Here is a 13,614-nt window from a genome sequence, read left to right on the forward strand (position 1 = left end):
GAGAGGAATTGATTAAGGTGGTAAGGAACAAAGGAGGTCTTTGGAGATGGATTGGAGAAAGGGGGAAGGGATAGGATCGAGAGGGCAGGTGGTTGCCTGCTAGGATGTGACCAGTTTCAGAATATCATCAGGGGAGAGGAGGGAAAAAGCTGATAAACCAGAAACTGGGTGTATCGCAGTGGGTTTGGGAGGAGAGGTAGCAGTGTTGGCGAGAGGGAGAGGGAAAGAGCTGCTAATGTCATCAACCTTCTTTTCAAAGTAGGTGACAAAGGGTCAGCCTTTCCTTGGGTCAGAGGCAGATGATTGAATTTTGGAATGGATAGTAGGCCTACCTGTATACCTGTTACATTCTAGAATGGTAGTAGGCCTTCCTGTACACCTGTTACACCCTAGAATGGTAGTAGGCCTACCTGTGCACCTGTACACCTGTTACACCCGAGAATAGTAGTAGGCCTACCTGTACACCTGTTACACTCTAGAATGGTAGTAGGCCTACCTGTACACCTATTACATTCTGGAATGGTAATAGGCCTACCTGTACACCTGTTACACTATACTTATAGAGGCACTGTATCACCATACATGGCTCTGATCACAACTATGGATCATGAACTGGTGTATGTCATACATGTACATCTGTCATGTATACTTCAGACAAATGGCCCAATCACTCCAGATGGAGGAGATAGCTCGCTACAAGAAGAAGAAGAAGAGCTAGTGGTATTAGATTCGATTAGGGAGTTGGATGATGCAGGTGAGAAGCAGGGGAGTTGGATAAAGCAGGTGAGAAGGAGGGTTAGTTGTGCTCACAGCGTTAAGCTGGTGGTATTAGATAGCCTGTCCATGGAGAGAGCTAGTGGTATTAGATGGCCTGTCCATGGACACAGAGCTGGTGATGATAGTAATCTCTAGGCGAGCTGGGTAGATCCCCTGCTTTAAGACCTCTAAGCTCCATACACACATCAATGCCTTGGTCAGTCGAAAGGCAGGTTAGTAGAAACAGGCAGGTCGGTAGAAACAGTCAGGTCAGCAGAAACAAGCAGGTCGGAAGAACCAGGCCGATCAGCAAAACAGGAAGGTCAGTAGAAACAGGCATATCAGTAACAGCAGTAGAAACAGGCAGGTCAATAACAACAGTAGAAACAGGGAGGTCAGTAGAAACAAGCAGGTCATTAACAACAGTAGAAACGGGCAGGTCAGTAGAAACAGGTAGATCAGTAAAACAGTCAGGTCAGTAGAAACAGGCAGGTCAGTAGAAACAGGCAGGTCAGTAACAGCAGTTGAAACAGGCAGGTCAGTCACAGCAGAAGAAACAGGCAGGTCAGTAACAGCAGAAGAAACAGGCAGGTCAGTAGAAACAGGCAGGTCAGTAACACCTGTGGTTGTGGTCCCAGGCAGTGCGGTGACTTCCTGGTAGAGGACACCATGATGATTCGAGGGCTGGTTTGGGGTGCGGCTCCTTTCTCTTTGCTATGGAGTCTCTCTGGTTACCTGTACCTACTGGCCCTGCGACGCATCGCCCCCGGCAATGCCAGTGCCATCCTCTGCTGCAGCCAAGCCTTCATCTTTCTGCTCTCCTGGATCGGCCTCAAAGACCGCTTCATGGGAGTACGGGTAAGAAGGGGACAGAGAGGAGGGATCTGCTGCAGCAAAGCCTTTGAAAGGTTTAAAAGGGCAGCAAATCCATTAAGCTGATCAACACAGATGAACCAAGAGTGCCTTTCATCCTTCTACCACATGGTGGCAGTAGAGAGCTGTCAAAGTTGTTGATAGACTTGTGAGTGAGTGTTTCTGTTTGGGTTGTTCTGTCTGCCTGTCTGTCTGTCTCAATGCCTGCCTGTCTGCCTGCTTGTCTGTCTGCCTGTCTGAGAAGAGAGAGAGAGAGAGAGAGAGAGAGAGAGAGCGAGCGCTGGGCCGAGGGGCTGTGGCAGGGAGGCTGGAGGGAGGAGAGCCTGGTGGGGGAGGAGGCCAGGCCTGACCCAGGGACAAAGACCAAACCCAGACCTGCTGGCATTGCTGCCTTGACATCATAACCTTCTGTCCTCCAGAACCCTGCCCTCCAGAACTCTGTCCTTCAGATCTCTGTCCTCCAGAACCCTGTCCTTCAGAACTCTGTCCTCCAAAACCCTGTCTTCCAGAACTCTGTCCTCCAGAACCCTGCCCTCGAGAACCCTGTCCTTCAGATCTCTGTTTTCCAGAACTCTGTCCTCCAGAACTCTGTCCTCCAGAACCCTGCCCTCCAGAACCCTGTCCTTCAGATCTCTGTCCTCCAGAACCCTGTCCTCCAGAACTCTGTCCTCCAAAACCCTGTCCTTCAGAACTCTGTCCTCCAGAACCCTGTCCTTCAGATCTCTGTCCTCCAGAACCCTGTCCTTCAGATCTCTGTCCTCCAGAACCCTGTCCTCCAGAACACTGTCCTCCAGAACCCTGCCCTCCAGAACCCTGTCCTTTAGAACTCTGTCCTCCAGAACCCTGCCCTCCAGAACCCTGTCCTTCAGATCTCTGTCCTCCAGAAACCTGTCCTCCAGAACTCTGTCCTCCAAAACCCTGACTTCAGAACTCTGTCCTCCAGAACCCTGTCCTCCAGAACTCTGTCCTCCAGAACCCTGCCTTCTAGAACCCTGTCCTTCAGATCTCTGTCCTCCAGAACCCTGTCCTCCAAAGCCCTGTCCTTCAGAACTGTCCTCCAGAACCCTGTCCTCCAGAACCCTGCCTTCCAGAACCCTGTCCTTCAGATCTCTGTCCTCCAGAACCCTGTCCTTCAGATCTCTGTCCTCCAGAACCCTGTACTCCAAAACTCTGTCCTCCAGAACCCTGTCCTCCAGGGTTCTGTCCTCCAAAAACCTGTCCTCCAGAACCCTGTCCTCCAGGACTCTGTCCTCCAGAACCCTGTCCTCCAGAAATCTGTCCTCCAGAACCCTGTCCTCCAGGAGTCTGTCCTCAAGAAATCTGTCCTTCAGAACTCTGTCTTCCAGAACCCTGTCCTTTAGAACCCTGTCCTTTAGAACCCTGTCCTACAGAGCCCTAGACTCGAAACTGTCCTCCAGAACCCTGTCCTTTAGAACCCTGTCCTCTAGAACCCTGCCCTCCAAAACCCTGTCCTCCAGAACCCTGTCCTTTAGAACCCTGTCCTCCAGAACTCTGTCCTTCAGGACCCTGGATTCATAACTGTCCTCCAGAACCCTAAACTCAGATCTGTGCTCCAGAACCCTGTCCTCTAGAACCCTGTCCTCCAGAACCCTGTCCTTTAGAAACATGTCCTCCAGAACTCTGTCCATCAGAACCCTGTACTCCAGAACCCTTTCCTTCAGAACCTTATCCTCCAAAACCCTGTCCTCCAGAACTCTGGACTCATAACTGTCTTCCAGAACCCTGTCCTCCAGAACTATAGAACTATAATCAATGCATTCAACGGTCTTTGACTGTGTCGCCTGTCTGAATTTCTATCCGAGCTATACTCCACCCGTCCGTGCATCTTTTCAATCTGTGTTCTCTGAGCTCCAACTGAAATAAGGACAAATTACCCAACAGAAAGTATATGACATTTTTAAGTATTTTTGATCTTTAAAATGCACATATTGGTGCAATTACATGCCATCTTTCAAATGCAACCTTTCACATGCCTATTATATTTGTAGAAACTGGACTGAAAAAATGTCTGTGCCTCTATACGCGCAATGTTGCCTGTGCCACTCAGTTAAATCAGATTCTAAATCCCGGTTAGCACTACTGGGTTGAGATGGTTTCAGTGATACAGTCGTCTTTTTTCTATAGACTGGATTTGATTAGATCTAATCCAATCTGCAACGGTAATGACCAATCAGAGTGAGAATATATTGCAGCCTGCATTGCTCACACAATTTCTAAGACAGGGTGAGGGAGTTTGAAATAGGAAAAGGTGTTTTGGCTTTTAACTGGACCCGTGGCAATTACGGTATGTAATGTTATGGTGCGTAATGCTGCCAAGCATAAAACCAGATTGTGAATCCTGTTTGGAAATTAGCACTATTGGGTGGGAATTGTTTACAATGATTTACAGTGGTCTAAATTATTTAATATTAGGCCTACGTAGCTTGTACCGCGCACTGTGCAATGATGGCATCACAGTGCTAAAGATTAAAACATTAAAATTAAAAATATAAGACATAGATAATATTGCATGATAACATTGCTAACCCTAACCCATGCATTGTTGAACATTCCCATTGTTGGTTGTTTAATGCATCTCAAGCATGACCAGTACACTGTTATCACCACATAATCATACAAGGGAAACAATGACACAGGGTCGGAATATAGTCATGGGCAGGACTTTGTTTTGACCATGTGACCTCAGCAGGGAAAACTGTTATAATTAAGCAGTCTTTAAAATACTGTCCTGTTTAATAAACAGTCCTGTTTAATAAACTTTAAAGGCTTTAAGAAACCTTCATGACCTACAATAAGGCCTATGCTTCACAAATCAAATATCATGCATATGAAGAGTTAAGATGTAAGGACCTGTAATAACACTATGTCTATAATATGAATTTGCTTATAAATGTTTGGATAAGCATCTATGTAGGCCTTATAACGGTTTTTATGAAAGTCTCATTAAGCCTTTCAAAGTTGTAATTTATAATTTATTTAATTTATTTTCATATATTCAGCAAGGTTACACTTACTCACAGTTACCAGTGGCTTCAAGTTGTACTAACTTAAGGCACTTATGCCTTATGTCAGTATGTATTTATTTATAAGCCTTTTAAATAACCATATAAAAATGTCTGATCTCAGATTTCTAGTATGCCCACCATGCAAAACTCTAGACGTTTATGAGCCGGCTATGAATAGAATCCACAGTGGCAGGAAGGGGTGCCTGGGGAGAAGGCAGACAGTCCCAGTCAAAACCACAAGTAACTCAGTATTAGAAGCTACTTCTAGACAGACTAGGCAATGCTTTGCAGTATAATTTAATTTGGATCCAACAAGTAATCATCACTTCAATTTCACAGCCTATTATATACTACGCTTTTGATCTCTAAACATATGGTCAAGATATGGTCCTGTTGGTGGGCTGGATTGCAAGACAAAATAACTGAGGCTCCTTTCATGACGTCTTTAATGAAACTTGTGGTACTCACAGTGTTAAACTAGAGACAACAGCTGCTTCATAGAGATCATGTACATGAAGCAATTAGACTAATGAACAACCTCGTACTGTATTTAAGAAATTCATGGATAGACAAGAAGGGACACTTTAAATGTCTCAGTTGATTTACATGATTTATAATATTCCAAGTGTGCTAGGTCAAACCTGTTAAGTAGAAGGGGTTGGACTAGACATCTTTCCTGCTCCCTCAAGACCCCGTACCCCAACAGCATCAGCTCAACCTCATACTGTATTTAAGACATTCAAGACACTATCAAATATCTAGCAATTTGACAGCGCGGGTGGGGGTATTTGTTAATGGCACCAATGAAAAAGACGTCAAGTTGTTACAAACAGCAGACTTTCTCTCTGTTCCACAGTCTGTGGTGTCAGTAAATCTGAAAATCCAAAAATATCGTTGATAAAAAAGGAGACACGATTTGCTTCAGGGATGAGCCCTAAATGGCCATATTCGCTGGTGCACATCTCAAATAGAAGCAGATCTGCTTTGATACTCATCTCTATGACGGTCATATCGCATGCCCAAATGACCCAATCTGTGCTGTGATGGATGGATGTATTTCTGACACCCCAGTTTCTGAACATGACCATATTCAGCCCTCCATATACTCAGCTGAAAACATATACTGTACTGCGCTGCAGAGTGAGAAAGGTCAGGTGTTAGGCAGCACATAAGTTTGACCATATTAGTTGGCCCTGTTATGTGGCTTGGAAATTAAGATCTGAATGAGCCTCTCCAAGGTCTTTCAAAGACGTTTGCGTGGTGGAGCCCTGCCACTGCATGTGGCATTTCACCATCCCAAATTAGACTATTTACTGTGTAGACATTCAGTGGATTAAATCATGTTACAAAAAATGATGTGAGCCAACATACAGCATGAGGTCTCTCCAACAAACTCATGCTGTTGGTGATAACTCTTGGCTTTTAAAGCACCCTTAAAAATATTTAGACTGCAAAAATACTTCAAATATACTCAATGACAGTTTCATTTGTTCACTCATATTTTTGCAGGGTATTTGTATCATAGCAAAACATCTTGACACCTTTAACTGCATGTTAGAATTATAGATATGTTGTTAACTGCCATAATAACATGTCTATAATTCTACCATGCAGTTAGGGTATCGATATGTTCTGGTAATAAATGATACAAATACCCTCAAATAAAAGCTGACAGTTTAATTGATTTACCACTGACCTACTGTAGCATGGTCGTCTTAGCCTAGACAACACATAGCACTGAAATAACCACCACCACTCCTTCTGATTGAGTCGTTTGTCCACTACTATGCGGGCGACTTGCTCAGTTACAGCAGCTCTCTAGCAGCAGAGGCCCATGTTAATGGTAAAAAAGACTTAATTTAATCATTTATTTTTATAATTGTGTGTACAGACGTGTCAACGTTAGCAAGCGACCAGTCTGACACATCCCATGCATTAACTTATATTATAACTATATTTCAGACATTAGAGAAATACAATCCTTTTTGGTAAAAACAATGCTTCTCTCCTCAAATCGACCATTGAAGAGGATTGTTAGTTATCAATTTCCATGAATCCTACCTTTAACACCGTCACCTGCTAAAGCATCAATCTATTTCCATTGCTTCTTTTTAAATAAACAGATAGCTATTTGTGGCTTATAAGATCAACACGTTGTTGGCAGATGTTAATGAGCGATGATGTATTTCATATAAAGGCCAACAGATAGAACAATACTATTGATTTTACAATAGTGGTGATGATAATTTAATCTCCATTGGTTCAAATGTGGATACAGTTTGGTATAAATCACAGTTTTAGTTGGACTGACCATTTAAGGGAAAAGCTTTCCCACTAATTCTGTAACATACGTAAGGTAGTGGCTGAACAAGAAACAAGAAAAACAAGTATTTAATATATTCAGCAAAGTCTCTCTTACCCACAGTTACCAGCGGCTTCAAGTTGCACTGACTGAAGTCTTCAGCACTTTGTCAGCATGTATTTAATCATAAGCCATTAAACAGCCATTAAAGTATGTCCATCATGCAACACACATAGCGGAGGCTTCAGACATTATGAGCCAGCTATGAATAGAATCCACCATGGCGGGAAGGGATGCCTGGACTCCCTCACTCCTGTCTAACCAGGCCTAGACACAGATGCTCTGACCAGCTACAGGCCCATAACTAAACTCCCCTTCATACCATCCTGCTGGAACGGCTGGAGAGCCTCGCTGGTCTCTCCGGCCTGGCCCTGTCCTGGTTCAAATCATACCTCATCAACCGTCAAACAGTTTGTCACCATCAGCAGTGTTCAGTTGGCCACGGTCTTAGCTACCACCTCTACGCAGACGACACTCAAATCTACATCTACGTAGCCTGACACCTCACCTGCACTGACCACACTGTCTACAAAGCATAAAACCTTGATGCACAGCAGCTTTTTAAACTGTGACAAAAGAGTTTAGAGGTCATCCTCATCGGTTAAAAATCACACATCGACAGACCCATGTCAACAAAACATCACAGCTGTCTTATTTCCACCTCAGGAACATTGCCCTGATCCGCCCATTTCTCAAATCAAATCAAGTTAAAGTTTATTCATCATGTACATAGAATTCAGCCCTAAGCGATGCAGTGAAATGCTAAGGGCAAACTAGCTCCTCAACAATCAAACAATCAACAATGCAATACAATATAATAATAATAAAAACCCCAATATAATAATAATAAATCCCCTCCCGTCTGCTCAGCAGTTTACAACACAAACAGAACTCTGCTGTCCATCTCCTCACATCCACCGCCATCACAATGGTTGGCCTGACCCCTGAGAATGATGAGACAACCTACAGAGAAGAGGTAAGAGTCCTTGTGGACTGGTGCCAGGACAATAATCTCTCCCTATATATCAGCAAAACTAAGGAGTTGATCATGGACTTCAGAAAGAAGATGGGGGGGCACGCCCCCATCCACATCGGTGGGGTTGCAGTGGAGAGTCTGCAGCTTCATGTTCCTCTGTGTCCACTTCACTGAAGACTTAACATGGTGACACCATACCCATACAATGATGAGGACGGCGTTTTAGCGCCAGTTTTTTTTCAGACGACTGAAGAAATTCTGCATGGTCCCCCAGATCCTCACAAATGTCTATAGCTGCACCGTAGAGAGTATCCTGTCCAGCTGTATCACCGGCTGGTAAGGCAGCTGCACCGCCCTCGACCGTAAGGTCTCTGCAGAGGGTGGTGAAAACAATTCATTACCGTCAGAGTATCCAGACCTGGACCAACAGGCTCTACCCGCAGCTTCTACCCGCAGGTCATAAGACTGCTCATCTGACACCACCAATCTTCATTAATTGTGATGTCTGTATATGTTGTAATCAGGGCACCCTTGAAAAAGAGATATTGGTCTCAAAGGGACTCCCCTGAATAAATAATGCATAAATAAAATAAAATAAAAATAAAGTCCACCTCATCTACAAGAACCTACATGACCCTGCTCCTCACCTTATTGATCACCTATATTGTCGTGCTGTATGCTCTGTGACTCTCCTGTCATTTCTTTCTTGGTTTTATTTGGCATGTAAGTGCTTGAGAAAGCTCAAAGCCATTTCAGGGTTTTTCCTTGGTTTGGTTATTATCACATTGTTTACTCATTATTCGGGTAATTTATGGTTGTTTGTCATGTATGGTCTATGATCCAGATTATAATCTTTATTTATTTATTTATTTTACAGGAGATTAACTGTACAGGGGGGTAGTGGGGATGAAGAGGTCTTTAGAAGGGACCGTTGAGATGTAGCCTGAAGAGATGGGTCTTCAGTCAGCTTGATATGATTTCTACAGCTCAAATCCAAATATTAAGTGTATATTTCAAAGTTTTAGTTAATTACCGTCATGTAAATAAGTGAGGGGGTGATTATAAAATATGTATTTTAACTGATAAACTACAGACAGGGAAGTAAGCTACAAAGTCATAGTAAGGCTATAAGGCACACACAGCTATTACATTTACATTTACATTCACATTTACATTTACATTTACATTCAGATTTACATTTACATTTACTTTTACATTCACATTTACTTTTACATTTACATTCACATTTACATTCACATTTACATTTTGGACATTTAGTAGAGGCTTTTATCCAAACAACTTACAACAAGTACATTTGTCTAAAGTAAGTGAATCATCTGTACATCAGTCATCATCAGAAAAAATCTATGCTAGGACCAAGAAGGAAGGATTATTTTTATTTTTATTTTGTAGAGGAACTGTGCAGAGGGGTAGTGGGGGTTGAAGCAGTCTTTTGGAGGCACAATCAAGGTGTAGCCTGAAGAGATGGGTCTTCAGTCTACGGCAGACCTCTGCATTCCTGACAGCAGTGGGAAGCTCGTTCCACAACCGGGGTGCCAAGACAGTGAAAAGCCATAACTGAACAGTGCGACCACTGCATCCTCATAGAGGTTGTGGTGCCAGGCAGTGCCAGGCGGCCAGCCGAGTTTTCCTAGACAGCTTACAGAGAAGCCAAGGCAATGCTTGCAGCAGAATTTAAATTGAATCCAACAACTCATCATCACTTCAATTTCACAGCCTATTACATACTACGCTTTTGATATGAACTCTAAATAAATGTTACTGTTATTATGACAGGTAGGGGTTCTAGTCCCTCAAGACATGGTCATGTTGGTGGGCTGGATTGCAAGACTAAATAGCTGAGGCTCCATTCATGACATCTTTAATGAAACCTGTGGTATCCACAGTGTTAAACCAGAGACAGATTCACGGGAAGACAAGAAGGAACACATTAAATGTTTCTATTGATTTACATGATTTATAATTTAGGAGTATGCTTGGTAAAACCTGTTAAATAGAAGATGTTGGACTGGACATCTTTCCTGTACCCCCATGACCCTGTACCCCAACAGCAGCAGTTCCAATGAACCCCAACCCTTGGGCTTCAGCTTTCGGGGCTCATGGGGGGCATGGCCACTGGTGTTGAAATCAAATTCTAAAAATATATTTGTTAAAAAAGGAGCCAGATATTTACCATATTAGGGCTGATCCCTAAATGGCCATATTCCCTGGTGCACAGCTCAAATGGCAACAGATCTGTCTTGATTGTCATCTTTATGACCGCTGGTCAAATCGCAATCCCAAATGGAGCCGTGCCACTGCTTGTGACATTTCACATCCCAAATTAGATTTTTACTGTGGGGGCATTTTAATCGTTTAATCATGTTACAAAATGCTGATGGGGGCCAAATGCCCTTGACCACAGTGGCTTTTAAAATATGTGATGAAGAGTAACAACGCGATCCCCCAAGACTCTACTGCCAAAATACCTCAAATATACTCAACAGTGGAATTGGTTAACTAATATATTTAATTCCAGCACTGAAATACATGTTTTGGATATAATTCATGTATCACCATGTGGATGTTTTTCACCAATTGTGTTGTTATCTTTTATGTCTTGTTTTTATTTCAGTAAAAAAGGAAAAAAATAAAACATTTATCTGTTGTCTGCATTCATCATCAGTACACCATTACTTCAACCTGTGTAGGTCACCCCCATGAACAATCTCAGACTTTTAGAGTTGATCCTTGGTTTTGAGTCAGTTGAGGTCTTTGTAGTCAGGTGTACAGGCCCTCCAGAAGGCTGTCAGGTGTGCACATATTCCTTCAACACTGTTCCAAGGTCAGTTTAAAATTCTTACCTGAAATGGTTAAGCCATGTTATGTATTTCAGTCACCAAAACAAACAAGACGTAAACTAAAGATCTTCGGCAGACATTTATGCTAAGTAACTACAGTATTTTAAGTTAGATGCTATACAGACTTCACAAATAGCTACAAACAATGCACACAACAATGAAAATATAACAACTTATTTTTAAAGGTTCCCGCAATCCTCGCTCAGCTTTCTCATTTCCTCTATAGGGCACACCTGTTGTTGCCTACGGTTACGCCCAGGTTGTAGGTCAGAATGGCTGAATACACCTGTTCCCTACGATTACGCCCAGGTTTCAGGTCAGAATGGCTGAATACCCTGTGCAGTGCCTGGCACAGGGAGTAACTGCCTGATTGGAACGCACTGTCAGAGAAATAATGTTAATGGCAGATTTCCCATTTGAATGTCTGCATAGTGCCAATGCTCTCTACACACAAACAAGCCAAGTGCATTTGCTCTGAGCCCTTACAGTGGCATAGCTTCAAGAATGAGGCTGTACAAAATAGTTGGCCTCTACACAATCATTCAAAAAGCTGAAAACAATTAGCTTTGGCTGCCGAGATGGGAAGAGCACACACAGTAGCAGCCTTGCTGGTTTGCTCCTCCTGATTGTCAACCACAGTTCCCACAGTTCCCTTCTCCACTGCCCTTCAGCTCCCCCCTCTGGTTTAGTACACATTTGATGGGAGATACTGAACCCCTTGCAGAGCTAGGCTGGCCAATATAGATGCCCAGGTTAGCAGGCCGTGGCTTTGGACCATATACCCCTCCTGGTGTCAACAGCAGCAGCAGCAGCTATGATAATACAATACAGGGGTCTCTCCAGCTGTTCCCTTCTGTTCTCTTCTGGGCCTCTGGGGCCTCATTTATAACCATTGTGCACTAAATTGACCCCAAGACGTGTGCTCAGCTCCACGCAAACTTCTGATCATGCGTATGTTTGTGAGAGGGGCTACAGAAATGAAATATTTTCCTGTTAGTTATTATTCTTATATTATGTAAGACGTGGATATTTTCACTGGAGATTGAAGAACTTATGTGAGGTGTGAATATTATACACTGTAGAATGCTTTACTGTTTCTCACTTCATACGTTTAATTGGACTTTGGAGCAGCATGATCAACATACAGGAACATCAAGGAGATCAAAGATGGCGAAATTTAAAAGAAAGAAAGAAATGTACATACACAGTACAACTGTCTGTTGTGTAGGACAGGTTGATACTTTGGAGCAAATCATGAGTTGATGTCCGCCTCTGAAATAATGATGTGTTGTGAATATGAAACACTTGGGAATAATAGCCTACAATGAGGAATATGCCTCACTGAGAACGTGAGTGAATATCCTTTCTGAAAAAAAAAAATTTGTTTGAATATCAGACACGTGTTTTCAGTTTTCTTCTGTCCTGTATTTCTCTAGCACTACTCACTGTTTTTGCTGGGTGAATAAAGAAGTGTGTTTAAAATGAGACGATACCAGCCTCTTGGCCTTCCATATACCTCAGATATAAAAGCTCTGGTACAGATCAGGAGCCACTCCCTTTTAGAGTTCTGAAAGCTCCATGGCACCTGCAGCAACAATGGAACTCACAGAATGCTGACCTAACTCAATACTCCATCATGCAGGTGGGAGTTTTTGGAGTTACAAAAAGCTTGAAAAGGTATATTAGATATCAGAAAGCTTTTCATCAGAGTTCATAATTTGGAGGTTTCTGCAAACTAAAGCTGGATTGGTGTAAATCGTTTGAAAGATGTACGAGCAGCAGAGGAACAAACATTTAATATTTTGGTTTTCATAGACCTCCATGTTAACATTTGCACTTTAATAAAAAAGTCTAACAATTATTAAAAACCAAAAGATATAGCAACTTCGGTAAGACCTCTCTGCATGTTGTAAAGTTGGATTGGTATTTATAGCTTCAAAGTTGAAGGAGGAGTAGCAGTGGAAAGATTTATAATAATAATAAATATGCAAGAGAAGCAGCATTTATTAAAGGGTCATTCCAGCTAAAACTATGATTCTTTACAAATTGTAGTCACATTTGGACAAAGGCAAATGTAATTAGCATCACCAAAGTTTGAAAAATCTATATTATTTCTCTATCGCTGACCTTTATCTGAAAATACAAGGATCTGTCCTGAGTCTGGATTGCTTGGATTTATTTAACAGAGAAAGAGCTTTCATCACATAGTTGCTGATTAACATCTGCCAATAACCGGTTGATCTCAGTTTTCTTATTGCTGCCATTACTGCTCCAAAAAAGCCAGGATTTTGTGTGCAACTGAAATCAGAGCCATTGGAGTTGGCTGGACTTGGCTTTCAGAGATGAATATCACATCAGAATATCAGAAAAGGGCATAAGGAAACAGCTATGTCTCTCCTTCAATCCATCTCCTTTAGCCGTGTGGTCCATAATTAACTTCTGCTTGGGTAGCACTCTGGAACTAGATATAAGGGGTCTGAGACGATAACATCCACAGGCAGATTCAACCTCTGTGGTAAGACCCTCCACCTCCTTACATGATTTCACTTGTCTTATCGATGATCTCTGTATCTGATGTGTTGTGAGAGTTGTTCTGGATGTTTTTACATTCCACTTGATTAGGTCTATTGCAAGTCCTGCATTCTATTTGACAGTAAAGTGGCATTGTTTTTAATGTTTTGATAATTCAAAATATGTTTTACTTCAAATAGTTTGAAAGAAAGTGGGCATGTTTACACCAAGTGGACATTGAAAGGTGCA

The sequence above is a fragment of the Argentina silus genome (genome assembly GCF_951799395.1).
Source record: "Argentina silus genome assembly, chromosome: 2".
Classification (NCBI taxonomy): Eukaryota; Metazoa; Chordata; class Actinopteri; order Argentiniformes; family Argentinidae; genus Argentina; species Argentina silus.